The sequence below is a fragment of the Anas acuta genome, chromosome 1 (assembly GCF_963932015.1).
Source record: "Anas acuta chromosome 1, bAnaAcu1.1, whole genome shotgun sequence".
Taxonomy (NCBI): domain Eukaryota; kingdom Metazoa; phylum Chordata; class Aves; order Anseriformes; family Anatidae; genus Anas; species Anas acuta.
Genome location: NC_088979.1, coordinates 107,102,859 through 107,121,029, shown reverse-complemented (window position 1 = coordinate 107,121,029; position 18,171 = coordinate 107,102,859).

Here is an 18,171-nt window from a genome sequence, read left to right as displayed (position 1 = left end):
GGAATTTTTATCTGATCTGTTAATTGTTTTTGAAAAATTAGAACCAAAATCAATCTTCTGCAGATAATCTTGAGGTTTATTTTCATTGAACGTCTGTGTCAATAATAATACAAAGTGACTGTTACATTTCAATCTAAATTGTAATCAATTTTTCCTGAAGGTAGATGTTATATTGTGTGAAGGTAGGTGTTTCTCTTTACAAGGCCTGAGCTGATTGTTCTGTTGAAAGGGACTAGACCAACAGCTGTGGAAAGCATAATTCTCTAGTCAGCAGACTGAGCTCAAGTAGTGACTTTTTTTTTTAATATTTTATTTATTTTTTTATTGCACAGCACACTACCACTGATTCTCAGCTCTGCTCTGGGCTAACCATCCATATTTCAAGAACTGTACTTTATCAGTTTATCTATGTATAACTGTCAAGTTTTAATCAATTTGCACATTTGGTAGTGAAGCCAAAGTACTGAACGTCTCTAAACATAAATTGCCCTGCAGCCTTTGGCTTCATCAATGAAGAGACAAATGTGCTCACGTTTTGCCAATGTTGAAATTTGTTTACAAAGAAAAAGATTTAACATGGGCCACAAAACAGGCATTAGAAGACTGGCTTGGTTAAAACTGTTTTCATTTAATTTTCATTCAAATATATTTTTTATGTTTGATATTTGAAATGCTATCACAGCATAGAATCAACAGGACCTATTTTTGAAAAATACCATCCCACAAGGAAGGATGGGTTAATCATCAAAGACTATTTCATGACTGAGAAGGTTTATACTGTGCAGTTATCGATGCACTTTTCTTACAAGAACAAACATAAGCTTTGATGTTTGTTCTTACCATTTCATTAACCAAATTCTTTCTCATTTTGAATGTAACATGCATAGTAGTCTTTCCACTTCCATGGATATGGATTCTATCTTTATTAAATCCACACAGCTTTTACAAATAAATCTTAACTTCCATATTAAGAAAGGGGTGGTTTAACATTGCTTGTTTATATGCAAACAGAAATACCTTATCTGTGATTTTTTTTTTTTTTATAATGTTGTTTGTAAGCTCTGGAGATACTAATGCTAATTTCATCTTTGTTATTCTCCTGGATAATCTGTTCTGTGGCTTTGTGCATTACAGACATACAGTGTTCAGAGGGTTTTTTTTCCTTAGTGAAGCTCGTTGTTTAGTCTTGCTATCACTAAAGCTTGTTATCATTTATCCTGCTCATTCAGCTGCAAGGTTCAATCCCTGTCCATCATATTTTCTAATTCCCAATGTCTTTACTTGCCTGAAATTGTTATAACATAACTTTTTTATTTAGTAGTATAACCTGTTTTTAGTTTAGAAAGATAATAGCTGATCGTGTGCATGAGCATTTATAGTTTACCTCTTGTTGTGGTATAGTGTTTATTATTTAGGAGTCTGAAAAATAAAGGAAGTGCAAGGGTAAAACAAAAATGGTAAATTGTTGAAATGAATATAGCAGAAGAAAAAAAAAAAAAGATATTTCAAGGCAAATTTTCTAAGAGGTTTCCCTTTCTAGAAAGTGAAATAAAATGGAGTTTGTTCCTGATTTGTCTTGATCTTCTGCACAATGGGATAGAGGAGAATAAGAATCTTCCTCACCTGACTGTACCCCAATTGATTTACCTCAACTCCATGCCCCATCATGCTGGAATGTTAAGTCTGTCATGCAATCATTCTTTCTCCCATCAAAAAAAGATAGACAAAGCCAGCTCTCTATACCCCCTGAAATGTATTGATCAGAGTTGATATGGGAGAGAGGTCAAAAAGCTTTGGGAGTTGGATTGGAAGCTATCTTCTTATACCACTATAAAATAATAGCTTGTGAGTAGTCTTTCTGGAGCCTCTTTTGAATCCCCTGGGCCATAAGTTGCTGACAGCTGATTCCAGGAATAATACTCCTTCATACACTCTCAGAATAAGGGGTTAGTTCATGTTATCAGTTACTCAAGTGAGCAAAATATTTCATTGCTCCCATGAAATAATCTCTATTGTTAAAAAAGAAATTTAAGTAAGCAGAAGCAGTTACATCATCACTGTACCTGTTCAATATACACTGGTCTATAAAACTACTTCTGGAATGAGGTACTGCATAGCAGAAATAGGCAAGCTACAATCAGTTGCAAAACTCACAATGACAATTTTTCAAAAACAGGAGGCTGATCTGAGCTGCATACATGGATGCAGTTGTGTGCATGTCTGCATTGCCTGCAAATCTGGTATCTGTGAATGAAATCATTCTGTATGTACATACTGGGAGGCACAAGTCAGTCTTGGCTGTAGTCCTTAAAACCATTTCCCGGGAAGTATGAGACACTTTCTAATATTTTTCAAGCATTCTTTTCTTAAAAATAAAAATATGGTGATTGTTACTATGGTTAGATTCCAACTTCCAAAACAAGACTAGAAAGAAAAGCAGGTTGATAAAAATGGTATTTCTACACTGGCAACATGGAGAAGAAAAAGAATTTATACTTGCATTTCTGAAATGGAAATTATAGTAGTGTTTTTTTCACTGTATGTAGCCCAAACATATTTAATCATATGCCTTCATACATAACAATATTTCAGATATCTTCACTGTCATGATGCTTCATAATGGCCAGATTATTTTTTGCCATATTTCATTTCAAGGGCAGAGACTGCGAGCTCTACTTTCTTTCCTTTCTAAAAAAAGTATGTTTGTAAAGTATTGAGAGTTTTATACTTGACTAAAGGAGCAGGAGCTTTGCTGTGCTATCATCATGATGAGCCAAATGTCCAGAAATGACTACTGCTAGGGATTGAAAGGTTGTTTTCATTTATTCCTTGGAGTTCTTAGGTTGAATTTAACATAAGATCTAAAATAGCTTTTAGATAAGAACACTTCATTGTTAGCATCTTAATATTTGTTTAAGAGATTAGACTGGCTCTTGAGCTCACCATTGGCCTGTGTAGAGTCTTTTTGCCTCTCATTTTTTTCTATCTGAAAAATCCAACAATGAAAAACCGAGTAAGGTAGTATTGCTAACTGAATCTTTAATCTTATGATAAAGGCTTTCTGTCTGTTATCAGTTCATGGTATTTTTATGTAATGGAATTGTTGAAAAATAAGTAAATGATAGGTCTTTTGAAAAATAACTAACATTCATACTTTCCACCTATTCAAAATTTCCATTCTAGTTAAATCCAAACTCTTTTAGTTAATTCAAAAATCATTTTGATGTAATACTCTGAACATTTTATGTTGCCCATTGTATGCTATCAGGAGAAATGGCTGATTTTTTTTATAATAAAGGCTCTTGTTCATGATTGGTTGGTTAAAGGACATGCACGAGAATAGCTGTGTAAATGTGACTTCTCATTTAACTGTGGAACTAAAATGTCATCAACTACCATAGAAGTTGCACCATATAAAACAAGCAAAATAGGGCTGCAGGACTTGATACATAGAAAAGATTACTTTACATGACAAGAGCAATTTAGTTTTGGTAAGCTTTTTGAGAAAACACTGCTGTTAAAACTCACTGTTTTGTTCTCTTGACAGTGTTCCCCTTTTTCCAAATATAATGTTTTCTTTTACATGGCACTCTACTGGCTATACTCCTGTTAATGTAGCTTAGGTTGCTGTAGGCCTTTTTTTGCTGCCAGGGCGTGCTGCTGGTTCATGTTAAGCTTCCTGCCCACCAAGACTTCAAAATGCTTTTTTAATCCTTTATTTTCTTTGTATATGTGGTATGATTTGTAGTAAATTCTGTTCAGAAGAGTTAAAATAAATAAATAAATAATGAATCTGTAGAAAAGAAACAGCCCACTATTTGTTCCTGTACATCCCATGAGCTTTCTTGCTTTCTTGAGCTTTCTTCCTGATACGTGATTTTTTTTTTTTTTTTTTTCTGGAGTCATTCATTATGTGACAGAGAAGACAAAAGACAGCTGTTATCCTCAGAGAATAATGATTTTTCTATCTGTTTGAATGAATATTTGGACAACACTTGTCGAAATCTTTATTGTGTCATCTCTGGATAAGATAGGAACAGGTCATTTAAGAGCAAAATCTTAAGGTAATAGAAACTGTAGAATCTGTTTTGTCAAAAAGTAGGGGATATATAAGCAGAAGAGAAAGTCTGACCACTCTATGTTTAGGACTACTTATGGATTCAAAGTTTAAAGCAGCTAATAAATGAAAAATGCACTGAGAAAAAGTTATTCAAAGAATGAACAAACAGATAAGCAAAAAAGTGTCTGCCCCAAATAAATACTAAATAAAACAAGGAAGCAATCCTTAATGCTAATGCAGATTCATTTGCTGGAAAACAGTTCTTCGTGAAAAGCATGCTGAATGGGACATCTTGTAATTTATAATTTTTTCTTTATTTTTCTTATTGCTACATAATAAATGCCCAAGTCTGGTTTGAAAATCAGTTGCTTGCTTTCCTCAAATCTCTAGGAAGCATGACAGCACATATCTATTCCACATCACAGTGCTGAAAAAAATGACAACCAACATCCTTCCCACAAGAGACAAATTGTAAATAGAACTGGAGCTTACTCTGAAGCTGCTTGGAAGAGCAAAAGTGGCAGTGAATTGAGTATGAATCTGCAGTACTTTGACCTTGAAGCAGCACCCCAGAGAGGCATAAACAGTGAAATGTAGATGGCCAGAAAAAGAGTCATTATAAGAGCTGGTGTGGTCTTGAAGGAGGCATGACATTTGATTTTTCTATGAAGTGTTTGAACCACTTTCTTTAATAACACAAGAAGAAACATAGTCTAGATAATGTCATTGTAGGCTTTTAAATGAATAATGCCAGGTTATTGTATAATATTTCATTGTGTATTTCAGTTCTAGTTTATTTTGCTCTTTCTTTATTCTTAAAATTATGATAAACATTTTATGTTGCCCTCATAAAGTATTTAACAGTTGCCTTGAAAAACACTATGGTTTCCACAAAAAGAACCCAAATCTGTAGTAATTGGCTTGTCATCATCCAGGTAGGTAATTCAGAAAGAAAAAAGCAACATCCCATATGCTTTTCCCATAGTTACAGAACATCAAGATGCTCAGAGCAACTCAAGATACATCTCATGAAAATCACTTATCTTGAAATGACCACTGTCCTTCATCAGTCCAAATTCATAGCTTACCTCTGTCATTACTCATTTGTTTACTCTTCCCTAAAATGGATGCCATCTACTCCTGACCTACATACTGGATAGAAAGGTTGAACACTGAAGTACGATTTGTAATGAACCTATATGCTTGACATGGAATAATACACTTGGACCAAAATAAAAGACCTATCTTTCCATCAATCCATCTGTATGGCATTCCTCCTTCTGCCTATTTCCAGAAATGCTCAAAGTTTTCAATCCTGTTTTTTTAAGTTCTGTATCCTGTCTGAAGGGCACCATGAGATTTTTAACACATTCTGCAAATCAGACGACAGTTTCTCAGTTGTAGTCCATGAAAACTATTATTGCAGATTGATTGTTAACTTTTTTTTTTTAGTGCACAGTTTTATCACACAGTAGGATCTTCTCCCCTTTTCACAGACTTGAAGTTAAAAATAAACCATAGTTTGCACAGTTATTATATTTTCTCCTAGAAAGTGTTCAGTAATTGGATGGAAGATGCATTTCCCTTCCCCTTTAATTTTTTTTCCAAAATTTCATTTTTACTACTGAACGTATCTGAATACTTAAAATTATGTATATATATATCCTCTTCTTCTACACTACTCTTGTATTTCAACATATATTTTTACCAACAGTTTTGGAAATATCAGGAAAACAATGTTGCATACCTATCTACTGATCTTTATTTTGCTGTACTCTTTTATGGGAGAACAAAAGTTTTCTTACCCGTACTAGCAGATTTTTCTGGTTATTTATTTAATGGAGGCTTGGGCTGTTCAACCGTTTACTATTCTAGCTGTAGGCGGCTTGTGGCATTTTCATCTGACAGGCAATAATCACCATTACCTTACTCTGTACTACTTGTGCTACTTGTTATCTAGGCCCAATGTGTTGAATTTATTTCTTCACATGGAAGAACTCAAATGTTATTGGGCTTTTTAGACTATAAGAAAGGCAAATATAAGCAAAACAGCAGCAACAGGCACAATGTATTTCACCCAAACACATTATTTATTACAGTAGTTCTTGTAGCTATGATTTGGACAAAGAAGTTTTGAAACACATGAATGACTCAACAACTGGAGCCACTCTACCGCTGGTTAATCAGTATGAGTTTTAAAAGAGATAAAATAGCAAGCATTGTTATTATTATTTGACTGGTTAATAAAATGTTTGATTATTTATGAAGTACTAGTTTTTGAAGAAGTTTTTCACCATTTCCTACTATATTTAACTTTAGCCTGACTATGATGGTCAAAAATTTGTTGTAATATTTTGAAATATCACTCACGTTTCTGTGAAATAGGCAGATGTTTCAAATAAAATCCCTTGATACATGCTGTCTAGAGAGGATTTGGTCAGCTAGAAGTACAAAACTGAATGATTAGGTTTTTGTACCAAACCGGTCATGAAAGCAATTGAACTTCAGAAGTTGGTAAGAATGTATTAACTACAGATAAAAAAAAGATGCATGTATGAAAGTTTTATTCTTTCCTTCACATTACGTGAATCTTTGAGTACACAGAGGATTCTTTGTTTTGAATGAAATGTTTCCAAGATACTTCAATTTGCTACAGTTATGGACTTTTAACAAGAAAGGTCTAATGACAAAAAGTAGGATACATGGCACATACAAGCTGTATTGTTCTCTTTGCTTGTATCAGTTCTGTGAAACAGCTTGAAACGTACTGTGTCTTCAGATATTTTGGAAATACATTAGCAACTGATAAAATCCTTTCTGGACCGTAAATATTTATGTCATTAAATAAACAAACTAAGTAAACTATCTTCTTATTTTGTTGCTATTGTCAGAGATTTCCCTCTTTTAAAATCCAATGTGAAGGTGAGATCTGTTCAAGGGAGGTATCAATAAAAGCTCAATCCAGCAACCAGCAGTCAGCCAGACATAGTTAAGAAGTAGTGACATTTGCTCTGAAACAACATGCTCTTAATACACTGCTATAATTGTGTCTCTTATTGCAAACATTCATTTCAGTGGTATTAAGGCAGTATGTATAATTGAAATTGGACTCAGTACTGAAACAAAGAAACATATAAACAAAACAGACAAGAAGACCATCTTGTACCCATGTTGGGATCTGGTTGGGTATGTAAGATATATCTACGTAACTGAGTAAACATTTTTTTTCCTACCACAGTGAGAACATAAAGCTAAAGCAATTTTTTCTTAAGATCTTGCAAGTCTGCATTAGGCTTAAATCCTGTAGATGCATAACATCAGCATAGTAAGAAATCTTCTTGTAGCATAAGCTTGAAAAACAAAAGATATTATAATGCTCTTACTCTGTATGCTAATGTCATTTGTTTAGTAACAGAGCTATAGCAACATCTTTTTGTGTTTCTCTACAATCTCTTGTTTATATCCCCTTAGGCACTATTTCATCCTACCATTGGTATTATTCTGGTGAGTAATATGCACAACAGTGAAAGTCATTCTGGTGAGGAGGGTCATGTATTACAGATTTTCTAAAGGTAGTGAACTGTGAAAACAGACAAGAGAGCCTAATTGCCAGTATCAGTGATTTACCAATAGTGTTTCTGGTGATATTACATCCCTAAATTAATCTATCTGAAAGTAGCCTTCTTTGCTACAGCTCTATGAAATTAGTTTGAAGTATTTGCTCTTCTCCAGAGATGCTTCTGTATTTAAATTAATGCAATTTAAGAAAGGAGTTTCATGTTTCCTGATTCCCTTTTGGACTCAGGCTCTTTATAAGGTGTCAGCTCCAAAGCTTCAAAATTCTAACTTCATTTGGAGATACTTGCATAGCTTCTTTACATTTCTCAGAAAGTCTTAGACTTAATGATTACTCTCCACATAGTTGCCTTCCACTTAGTCCCTTCAGGATCAAAATTTGAAGTCTCAAAAATGATCTTTTTTCCCTACAAGAAACACAATAATACACTGTACAAAGTGTATTAAAAGTCCAATTTTGATATAACAAGGGGAAACAATTTTGAATTATCTCTTTGGAAGACAGGAAAAAAGAAAAGATTCTAAACTGGTTTTCTCCCGTGAAAAAGCCTGAATTTTGATATGTTTGATACAATACATTTTTCTGTGTCAATTTTAGTTTGAAAAATGGCAACATTTTCCCTAGGGTCATAATGTTTGGATTCAACATGCCATGCAGAGAAAAACAACCGTACGTCATGAAAATATTCAAATTTGGGTCAAGGCAAAGCATAAGTCATCAACTAGATAAAAAATGTTGCTTTTTCAGTCTTAAGCAGAAAACATGTTCTTATCTAGTGTATGGAAGTTGCAGTAGCGGACAGGGTTGTGGGAGTCACACCTTGGGACTCTATGATTAATTTAATAATACTGCCTTTTCTGGTGGTGTAACATTGAACCTAGTTGTGCTGGCAACACCAACTGTATGTAATTTTCCGTTGTCATTGAAGTCAATGTCCATTTGTTGCTAATTCTAAGAGCAATCCATCTAGATTTATATATATATATTTTTTTTTTTATTTTATTTTTATTTTTTTTACTTTCCAGAAGTCTGTTTTATACTACATGGATCCAGAAGTTTTAGCTGATTTCTACACAGTAAGACTTACAGGATGACCAGAAACAATGCAGGAAACAGTGACTGTCATCTACAAATACTGAGCATTCCAGTTCCTTTTGCCAGGCATCACTGGCTAGAGCAACACCTGTAATAAAATATAGTGGCTTGCTGTACCTTCAGGTTTGTTTCTAATTGTGTGTGCTACCAGCAGATTTTTATCTGTGTCCTTAGGCTCAGTTATGATGACAAAACTTTGATCTTAGATATTCTTTCTGCCAGAAACATCCTCTGTGGAATTTTCAAAGCATGTTTCTTCTTGAAGAATTATGTTTTGAGATGTAATGGGAGATCTGCAGGAACCGTCTTCTTCCTGTTGGGAAGGATGCACAGTGCTCTTTCATTGTTTCTTAGATCTTTGTTGTATTCTCCAGCACTGTCTTTTATTAGTTTTATTTTTAGGAGGGTTTATCTTTGTGATCCTCTGTGACTTGTATGTGGGGCATAAGATGTCAGTTCTTAATTACTATGGTCAGTTTATTTTACATCAGGAAGCAAGTGTCTTCACATTTTATTTTCTAATTAAAGTTAATGTACCAAATTCAGACCTGCTGTGAGTAAGTATAGTATGTTAATTTCACTGGACACATTAGACCTGATGATGTACCAGTGTTGTTTTGACTTGACAGAAGGTCAACACAGCAAAAATGTAAAACTGCTTGTATTCTCGTTGTTGGTAAAACCACTCAGTGTCAAAGATAGAAATGTTCTCATCTATTTTGTGAGAAATCAAAGGTTTAAAAAGCCTGAATTATTATTATATGTATTGTTTTCATTATGTTACTTATGAATCTCAAATCTAACAGCTTGCTTCTTAGGTGCTTTTTGTAAAAACAGCTGAAAATAATTCTTAGTGTAACAGATAAATCTGTTTCTGATCAGGCTTCTTAAGCACTGCATTCTTCCTCTCTAGTGGCCCAACTCCACCCCAAGTAGTAATCCCTTCTTATAAGAAGAGATATCAAATCCCCTCCAACTGTTTTCTGTTGAGAAAAACCTGCAGGCAGCCTTCTGCGTCCCGTAGATGATCCAAGATTTCGAATTCTAATTTCTGAAGGCTTTTAGAGGCAATGCATTACTTGGTTTATTGTGTATCTGTTTTGATTTTTTCTTTCCTCTGCTTCATTCCTTTTCCTGGACAAATTATTTCCTAGTGATTTCTGCATATCTTCTATCACCTCATTAAAACTGATCTCCTCAAACATTTTCAGTATTCCTTCTGTAAAATGTCATTGCCAGATATAGAACCTGGGTTCAACATAGGAGCTCTAGCTTCTCAAATGGCATATATTCCAGGGCATATATGCACACATAGTATGCCCTGAAAATCCTTCAGAAATAATTTAGAAGAAATCTCTTTTATGTTCGTATGATCACATTGATTTTTAGCAAAAGTAGGGGAAAACTTAACCACTCTTTAATGTCAGGAAGGCAAACAGCATTGATACTATGCAGCTTGGGAAAGATAAACTTTGCTTTTCATGCAACCTGTATTTTGCCAACTAGCTCCAGTGCTTGGAAAACAAATCTCAGATTTTTGGCACAAATATTTAATACTAAGGTTAGATTTGTGGCCAGGTCCTTTATTTACCTGTGACAAAGAGGAGAAAGATAACACATCACAAAGATGCACAGGTGTGATGCACACAAAGCAGGTGCCAGACAAAAAACATTTTCTATGCTTGCTACGATGCTAGAAAAAACAAACAAACAAACAAAAACTAACAAACATTCCCAAGAATTAAGGTAAAATTATTCTGTGTTAAAATAAAATATTTTTAAAATCACTGCATCAGTTCCTAAGATTGCATGGAAGTTAAGATTTTCTAGCTTCAACAGAAAGTACATGTTTAGATAAAAGTAAAATCAATAAACCCACAAGTCAGAATAAAGAAAAACTTCTTATCTGTTTTTTCCCACAGCTTCTACTCTTACCTACTTTAAAAGTCCAATATTTTTATTTTTTTTTAATGGAAGTTGTTACTGTTTTCTGAGTAGTTATCAAATAAAAAAATCACGTCTCTTTTTCTACCAAAGAATCATTACAGCTGCAACAAGTAAAATGTCTCAGAGAATTTAAGTTTTTCTAACTTCTGCCACATGTAGAAGAAATTTGATTCTTATGCTGATGTTTCTTGTAATTACTCTGATAATGTTAGCAGCTCACTGAGTTACTTTCACATATTCCAAGACTCCTTTTTTGTTCCAGGAAAAAGTAAAGAAAACTAGGTTCAGTAACTCAGTCTCATGGTGGATACCTGCTAGGCGCTGAAGTTTTCTGGAAAATTAAGGAAATGAGGTTTTAGTAGAACTAGACAAGAACTGTCAACTGTGCAAGAATCAGTCATAATTTATGAAGAAAAAAGTAACATTCTAAACTATTAACTATAATACTAGGCCCCTTACAGAATCAGAAAACTCCTAAGAAACTGAGTTGTTCTGGTCATCAGTGATCTGTGGCAGTGACCTCAATCTTCAGTTCATCATCTACTTATGATGGGTGAAGAACACCCTTTGTAGCTGATTTCATCTGTCTGTTCAATCTCCTCCTTTGAAGTCAGAATTATCTAATTTCTCAGTTAATTCAAGTGTCAGTTTCTCTGTTTATGTTAGAAGAATTGTCTAAGACACACTGAACATTCAGAGCTTCAGTAGTGTTTATCTGTATGTCGCATTGATTTTGTAGGCAGTTTTCTCTTCAGTGTCCCTTTTTTTTTTTTGAGATGCCTACTGTGGTTTTGTTGTTGTTGTTTGTTTTGTTTTGTTTTGTTTTCCCCACAATGCCAAAGTAGTATCTCAGCAAGCTTTAAGATATGCACTTTATTGTAACAGAGAAACGTCTGTCTGACATGCATATAACTTTGAATTGCTTTGTCTTAGAGGAATAATGCTGCATGGGGAATGGAGGTCAGATCAAATATATCACATCAAACCTTCAGGTTCCAGGGAGAATGCTGTAGCTTTGTCTGGCTTCCAGATGAAACAGCCTGTTAATTGAACACAAAACTAGAATGCCAGATAAAGGATACTTCTTCAAGGAATGAGCCATATATTATGAAGCTGAATTTCTGCACTGAAGATGCAGTATCAACAGAAATCTCACTACATAAACCTCCAAACTGCACTTTACAGAGCAGTGTTACAAAATAAATACTGTCTCATTCTTTGGAACTGTCATTGCTTGGTGCTTATCTACGGTATTCTTTTATTCAGAGATCACTGGATGAGTCATTAACTTCACAAAGGCCTTTTTCATGTCATCCAAAACATAGGTGTATTTAATCCATAAACAAAACTATAATCCTTGGTTTCACAATTTCTAGAACTAACACCTCTCCTGCCCCAGTGAATCAGGCTGCTAATAAGAAAATCGAACACAAGCTTCAGTGTTACTGAATCAGGCTGAAAATGCTCTTTCAGTCACTAAAAGAAAACTCTACCCCTTCTTAGATACAAACTGGTACAGTATGCCAAGAATAACTTTGCTCAGTCTTGTGACTCAGTGTAGGGTAAGCTCACAGGTATGTTGGAGACCCAGATGAGTTGAGGAAGGCTGTCCCTCCAATCCTTCCAAGTTTAAAGGAGAAATTTTAAAGAAGAAAATTTGAAGACATTTACATATTTTGAAGGATTGAACATAAAGACAGTAATGACCCCAAAAATGCAACTTAAATATTGTGCAAAAGTATAGAAACATAGCACAATATAGTCCAATATTGAAGCTGCTTAGAAAAAGGGAACTCCAATACAGCATTTTAGTTTTTAAATCACAAGAAACAATAGCAGATCACCAACCTGGTATCGGGTAACAATGACTTTCAGAGGCTAACATTTCAGAGGCTGTAGTTGTGTTTTGGCTCAGTCCAACTACAAATGATTGTTGTGCAAGTGTTACAAAGAATTTGTCTCTTGATGTTTGTCTTATACATTAGTTTAAGTTAGTAACCTTACAAAAGACTTTTGTATTCAAATCCTCAGAGAGGATCAGTGGTTTGATATTTGCATGTTATCAAGGTGGATGGAAGAACTCATGTATTTCAGAGTGTTTAAGTAAATCTGACAACACAGAAGCAGGTAATCTAAGCAGGTATCAAATCATCAATGCATTGTTGCTTATGAAGTGATATAGCTAACAAACAGTTTAGCAACACAGAATGTGCTAGAAATTACCATAGAATCAAAGAGTTGCTCTCCATCTTTTTTATAAGCCCATTTTAAGTACTGCAAAGTTTCAATGGGGTCACCCCAGAGCCTTCTCCTCTGAACAGCCCCAGCTCTCTCAGCCTTTCTTTGTAGGAGAGATGCTCCAGTGCTTTGATTATCACTGTGGCTCTCCTCTGGACCCATTCTAACAGATCCACATCCTTCTTGTGCTGGGGGCCCCAGACCCAGATGCAGACGTCAAAGTGGGGCCTCACAAGGGCAGAAAAGAGGGCACAATCACCTCCCTCGACCTGCTGGCCACTCCTCTGTTGATGCAGCCCAGGATGCAGTTGGCTGCCTGAGCTTCAAGCACTCACTGCTGGCTCATGCCAAGCTTTTTGTCCACCAGAACCCCCAAGTCCTTCTCTGCAAGGCTACTCTCAATGAGATCCTCTTCCAGTCTGTTCTCATGTCTGGGATTGCCCTGATCCAAGTGCAGCACCTTGCATTTGGACTTGTTTAACTTCATTAGGTTCACATGGGCCCACTTCCCAATCTTGTCCAGGTCCCTTTGGATGGCATCCCTTCCTTCTGTTGGATCAACTACACCACTCAGCTTGACATCATCTGCAAACTTGCTGAGGGTGCACTCAATCCCACTGCCTATGTCATTAATAAAGATATTAAATGGTACCGAACCAAAGACAGACCCCCGAGGGTCATGTTACTACATTTATTTCAAATCTTCCAAATGAGGTGGAGAAGAATAATATTAGAAAATGTTTCACTTATAATGTTAATTATACTTTAACAGATCAACCAGTAAACTTTAGAGATTGAGAACAATTTCAATTTTACTTTTTTCTTTTTTTTTCTTTTTTCTCCACCTACACCAGATTATTTAGCAGGCCCAGGAGATGGCAAGGCTTTCCTTTTGTGAGGAATTTTGTATACTGTGGTGTGGAGGAGCAGCAATGTAAATTTTAAACTAAATGTTAACAGGATTAGGAAAAAGCACAAGTAAATGCTGCCTGTATGATCTCACATGCTAGGTATCATGGTGAGAGGTGACTGGTACATAGAGATAACTTCTCTTTTTAACGTTTAAAAATATGCTTTATGAAAGATGAAAGGGATGAAAGTGATGTTATATCTTTTTAACAGATGTAACCAGCCTGCAATTTATAGCTTCAACTAACAGTCCTTCAGAAAAGAGGTCTTGATCTAAAACAATTTTAAAATTAATAATGAAATATACTGAAGTGTCTTTTTCAGTGAAAAGCAAAGTGGTACTTTGCCATAAAAAACCTACAACATATTCCCGACATTTCTAGGACAATGACTCCTGCTGCTAAATTTTCCATATTTGGAGAACATTTGTGTATTTTCAGACCAAGAGAGTGTAAGAAGACAGCCTTGCAAAAACCATAGAATGCCTCTCGGCAGGATGGTACTACTTTGGGTGCAGAGCCTTAGAACTGTGACCCGTAGCATAATCTGCAAATATCAATGGCATTGTTACTTTAACAGGGGATAATCATACAGAAGTCTTTTTATATGGAAAGTCTCTTTGTGTTTAATCGGCTTGTGGGAAGACACTTTTCCCAGAAAAGCTTATCTAACACCTGTTGAGCTCCACTGAAAAATTACTATTGATCTGAATGAGAACGAGATTAGCCCCATACTGGGAATAAAAATGACATGTACATTTATATAATAGTTAATGCAGCAAAGCAATTAGTTCCTTGTTTGGTAATTTGGTATACATTTAGCAATTATTCACTAACAATTAATGAGGTAACTTTTTATTTCTCCTGAATTCTATTGTATCTGATAAAGAGATTTCATAATTTATCTATATGCATCACTCATTTATTTTCATCATGAAATTAAGTAATTCTACAAAGAGTTATTTCTCATTTATGTAATTTAAGGATTTAATGAACCACATTAAGAGTTAAAAAAAAAAAAAATAAAAAAAAATGGAATTACAAGCCTTATTTAGGAAAAAAAAAAAAAAAGATTGGAAGATTGGAGTAAAGGAGTGAGGCTCTCTCTATATAAGGCGATCATCTTAAACAAACATAAGACATTGCAAAGGTGACTGGAGGAAGTTACTGTCATTACTTGGAATGCCTGAGTAGTAATGAATAGTTTAAAGCCAGCTGTATCTCCATATTTCCCTGGCAGACTGTAAGATTTGAATGCAATAAACATTACTGTACTGATTGAAAATTAACTTGCTGAAGAAGCATGCAATTGTTGCAGGGGTATTGACTTTTAAAGACCATAGTCTTTGTGTCTAGATTTGCAATAAGGAATAAAATCAATTACTAGACAAAATTATAAACTCTACAAAATATGGAGAGAAATAAATCATCATTAAATGCATATGATCTTTTATTTTACAAGGTGATTCTTAAATTTTAGCATAATTTCTGCTCTATGTTGGGCCTGGAAGAGAAAAGAAGTGTGTATAACAGGATCTGAATGTCTTCAAATCTGATAGGTTTCTTATTCTGGTAGACTTCAGTGGACATATGGGGATAGGGCCTACCGTCTTCAGTATGTGTTGAAGACGCATAGAACAGATTGTGCTGATAGTAGTGATATCTGCTTCATAATCTCACATACGAACTGTGATCTGTCAATCACCAGCACCATGTTCCAACAACCAAACGTGCGAAAGGTGGGTCAGGAAAGCCCATATTAACAGCATTATTATCATCTACTTGTGTGATGTTAAATCACTGCTGCAATTCCAACTGGCTGCTACAAAGATCACTTGGTTTGCTCAGAACTCATCACAACAGTTATATAGCAGCTGCAATTTGAATATGGCAGCAAGCAAAGAAATAAAGATCAGGGAAAAATTATACAGAACTGTGTGCTCAAAACCGTTCCATGTTTTGTCGAAAGCTGAAACTGTCTTCCATGACAGCAGTAATGAGGAAAATGGCAAGTTTTATGTGCTGTCATTTGCTGCTTCCTTGAGCAAATTATTGACTTTTTATCTAAGGGACAACAAAACTGAGTTGGTAACAATGATCAAGCCATACAACTTTGGAAGAGAAGTGTGCTTTGCAGGAATGGACTCTTCCTTGGCTGGACTGTGTTCCAGCAAGCTGATTTACAAAAGCTTTGACATATAATCTAATCAGATTACCTGAGAGGAAAGATTAGTCATGAAATGCTAACACTGACAAATTGCAGATATATGCTGATGAGAGCCATGTGTGCTTGCTCTTTGCTGAGCTTGTTGCTCAATATGGTACATAGCAATGACCATCAAGAACAGAGACAAAAACACACAAATCACAGATTGTGGAAGTATAAAAAGGTATTGTACCTTTCACCATCTCCTCATTGTCAACACATCCATTTCCTGAGGTGTCTAAGATCTTGAGTTATCTATTTTCACCTTAGGGAAGCTGCCAAGTATATGCTAAATGAACAGTGCAGTAATGTGCACCAAGATGGCAAGGCACCCAGTTTAGAAGGCCTCTCTTCTTTAAAAGAAACAACAGAGCAAAGTGCAAGAATTCCACTGAGTGACTGACCTGCCCACCCCCCTCCCTCCACCCCCCCCACCCCCCCCACCCCCCCCCCCCGCCCCAGGTTTTCTCCTGGTTTTGTGCTAGCATTCAATCTGCTGAGTGGGTAATGTATGTTTTCTGTATACTGATGGAAGTGATCTTTTAGCAAATGCCTAGAAAGATACTTTCCTGTTGTGGTGGTTTTACTTGGGTGGGCAGCCAAGGTCCACCACAACTGCTCTCTCACTTGCCCTCCTCAAAGGGAAAGGGGGAGAAAATAAAATGCAAAGGGCTCAAGGTTTGAGATAAGGATGGGAAGATCACTCAACAATTATTGAGACGGGCAAAACACACTCAGAGTAGGGAGACAGTAAAATTTATTGCCTACAAGCTAGAGAGGTGAGAAACAAAGGGAAAAACAAACAAACAAAAACAACAACAAAAAACGCCTTGCCCCCATCCCCCATCCAGTAAAACAGGGTTGTCTCATCCATATTGCCTTCCAGGATCCTGAACACCCCCCTCTGCTAGGCCTTAGCTGCCTATGCTCAGCATCAGTGCTGGCCTGAAGCTGTACAGCCTTGCTTCAGAGTACTGTGAGGAAGAGCTGTGCCTCCCCACTTCCCCCTTCCTTTGGGGACCACACTGAAGTTCATGTCCCCAGTCTTGTGCTCAGCCAGAGCTACGTCTTGATGTCCAGCCTTCGCCTAGGGCTAGTCTCATTAGCATGACCTTGCCTGGCGAGAGCCCTGAACTGTTGGCTGACCCTGGCTGCTGGCACCAAACCCGCCCTGCTCCTCTTGTTTGTGTGTTACTGGCTGGCACCCTTGCTGGTTAGATCCCTGTCCTGTGCCTGCCTTCCTGTCTCACCAGCTTCCTGGCTAGCCTTCCTCTATGGAGCAGCTGGCATGGCAGGTACAGGGAAATTGTAGCTTTTATTTACACATTCAAAAAATGTGTTTTCCCCACTTTTACATTACAGTTTACACAAAATATCTAAATAGCTTTTCCCCCCATAATATGCTGTAAAAATAATGCCAACAGGTAATTTTCTTTGCGATATGCTATTAGAATAAAGATCAGATTTCAGTATAGATTTTCTGTTTTTCCTGTTTGAAAGTAATCTGAAAAATGTTTTCCTTTTTTTTTTTTTTTTCCTGCTTATGGAAATCAGGTTGAACACAAGCTTGAAATTTCTCCTTACTAACTATAACCCACAATTTCTTCAGTAAGTACCTTCTAGCTGATATCAATGCTGTTCCTTCAAGATGCAGAAATTGAAGATAGAGAGGTTTTACATATAATTTAATTTTTTTTTTCTGTCTTCAGTGAATAGTTTCTGTTGCAAGGTGATAAACACTTCTTTACGGTGTCTGTGCAGTATCCAGAAGAGCTCAGTTACACCCCAGGTTTTCTAATATTTCTGTTAATTTATCTGGCATGTTTCTACTGAAGACTTAGATGGATTTGTTCAATGCTTTACACTATTTAGTATTTTTGCAACTAATTAGAAGAAAGTATCACTGTTGATAACATCTGTGGGTGACATAAGGATTAGAGAAACAGTATGCAGTAAAAAGAACAAGATTTTATTGTTAGCAAAATGGCTGCATGTGAACAATATGCTTTTCAATACGTCTGAGGGTAAAACCATACCTTTAAGAAGAAAAAATACAGAAATACCTGAAGGATGGAAACTTTGCAAAAGATTTGGATAAACTATTTGTTGAACACAAGTTCCCTGTACAATACTGGGAGAT